This window comes from Carassius carassius, unplaced genomic scaffold (assembly GCF_963082965.1).
Source record: "Carassius carassius unplaced genomic scaffold, fCarCar2.1 SCAFFOLD_56, whole genome shotgun sequence".
NCBI classification, from domain to species: domain Eukaryota; kingdom Metazoa; phylum Chordata; class Actinopteri; order Cypriniformes; family Cyprinidae; genus Carassius; species Carassius carassius.
Genome location: NW_026775126.1, coordinates 1,200,871 through 1,203,319, shown reverse-complemented (window position 1 = coordinate 1,203,319; position 2,449 = coordinate 1,200,871). Strand labels below are relative to the sequence as shown.

The 2,449-nt window shown below is 38.7% G+C and overlaps 1 long non-coding RNA gene across 1 annotated transcript; it reads right to left on the bottom strand.

The window, feature by feature from the left end:
* Positions 1–283: 283 nt before the first annotated feature.
* On the bottom strand, positions 284–1,504 carry LOC132136877 (uncharacterized). Its single transcript, XR_009431591.1, has 3 exons — positions 1,203–1,504; positions 605–781; positions 284–318 (listed from the first exon to the last, which is right to left on the bottom strand). It is a non-coding gene; the product is annotated as an uncharacterized LOC132136877 (long non-coding RNA).
* Positions 1,505–2,449: the final 945 nt, after the last annotated feature.

Genomic DNA, 2,449 nt, shown 5'->3' with positions numbered 1-2,449 from the left:
AATCGTTTTAGAAGAGGACCCTGTAAGCTAGGCTAGTAACGTTAGTTTGTTTTTCCCGGAATGAGGGTAACGTTAAGTTAGGAGGAGAGGGAAAAACCTCAAGAGTCACGGTTCGCTACTGGTCGGTCCTAACTAAAGGGTATAACCACAGTAACGTTACCGGACCTTTTTAATAATAGTAACAGCTGTTTTTTAATGGTTTATGGCAATTTTATAAACAATGTATGGTAATAATTCAAATTAGATGAGTTAAAAGTGTCACCTCGAGCGTTTTTTTTGGGTTTGTGGGTTTGCCACCAAGGACAGTCAAGAGCAGGTCTGAGGGAAAAAAACCGATATATTTTAATCCAAGATTAATTGACACTTACCTGGATTTCAAATAATAATACTAATAAATAAATAAATGATTAGAAATGTATTTTAATTGTGAAAAAAAACGAAACTCACATCAAACAGAAAAAAATACGTTAAACCTTGTAACGTTATCTCTGGTTCTCGCAAATGCAGGATGCTTTATGATCCGTCATACAAATGATATTTTAAAATCAGAACGGCACATTTTTGCAAAACGGTAACGATTCAATGATAAAAGACCATTACAAACCTTTATTTCACCAGAAAAAAGGCTGAAGTCAGTCTGCTTGAAAGGTGCACCGTAGAATTTCTCCTGCTAACGATCCAAAATGCCCGCGACAGATGACCCAAAAATTGGGTTGTTTTGACTTAGCACTGCATGCAGTAGGATGGGGGATGGGCAGATTTGTGTACAAAAGGTGGTTTTCTGAAATTTATTACCAGAGATTTGCTTAAAGGTTGTAATGGACAAAAATCTAATTTTAATAATCTAAAAAGGCAAGGAATGCGCGTTTACATCACATTGATCTCGTGGCATTGAAATTGACTGACTTAATGGACTTTGAAGTAAATTATGTCATATAACAGTTAGTTAAGAAGAAAACTTAAGACTTTGACAAAAGGGGTGTTTAAAACATAAAAACAACAGTAGAAAACGTATTTACTATCCAGCAGGCATTACAAACCAGCAAATCAAAACGAGCGAAGCTGGCGGTACATTTAATGTCATGTAAACTTGACTGTTGTCGCACATTATTTTTGCCTTTGTATAACCCTCAGTATTATGTTTTTTGTGTAAATATGTTAAAAAAAATACATGTTAAATGTATAAATATATTGATACGAACCTTATTTCTCCAAATATTACAGCGTGTGTGTGGCATCCACCTCCACCTCGAATTCAGTCAGCCCGCGCTGCGCTGATCCTGCGCTGAGTTGATTTGACCCAATGAGCTGGGTTATTGCGTCCGAGTGGGGGAAGGGGTGCATTGATTCAGGTCTCAGTGAAAACTACCCAGAAAATAACCCAGCGGTTGGGTTACACATAACTACCCAAAAACTACCCAAGACTGAGAAAATAACCCCAAAAAATTACCCAAATGGCTCAACCCAGCACTTGGGTAGAAAAAATAACCCAGGATTTTTTAGTGTGTAGGTGTGCTATTTGATCGCAATCTTTCCTTAGAAAGCCACGTTTCTAGCATTTGTAAAACTGCATTTTTCCATCTCAAAAATATATCTAAATTACGGCCTATGCTCTCAATGTCAAATGCAGAAATGTTAATCCATGCATTTATGACCTCAAGGTTAGATTATTGTAATGATTTATTGGGTGGTTGTTCTGCACGCTTAGTAAACAAACTACAGCTAGTCCAAAATGCAGCAGCAAGAGTTCTTACTAGAACCAGGAAGTATGACCATATTAGCCCGGTCCTGTCAACACTTCACTGGCTCCCTATCAAGCATCGCATAGATTTTAAAATATTGCTTATTACTTATAAAGCCCTGAATGGTTTAGCACCTCAGTATTTGAATGAGCTCCTTTTACATTATAATCCTCTACGTCCGCTACGTTCTCAAAACTCAGGCAATTTGATAATACCTAGAATATCCAAATCAACTGCAGGCGGCAGATCCTTTTCCTATTTGGCGCCCAAACTCTGGAATAACCTACCTAACATTGTTCGGGAGGCAGACACACTCTTGCAGTTTAAATCTAGATTAAAGACCCATCTCTTTAACCTGGCATACACATAACATACTAATATGCTTTTATTATCCAAATCCGTTAAAGGATTTTTAGGCTGCATTAATTAGGTAAACCGGAACCGGAAACACTTCCCATAACACCCTATGTACTTGCTACATCATTAGAAGAATGGCATCTACGCTAATATTTGTTTGTTTCTCTCTTGTTCCGAGGTCACCGTGGCCACCAGATCCAGTCTGTGTCCAGATCAGAGGGTCACTGCAGTCACCCGGATCCAGTACGTATCCAGACCAGATGCTGGATCAGCACCTAGAAAGGACCTCTACATCCCTGAAAGACAGCGGAGACCAGGACAACTAGAGCCCCAGATACAGATCCCCTGTA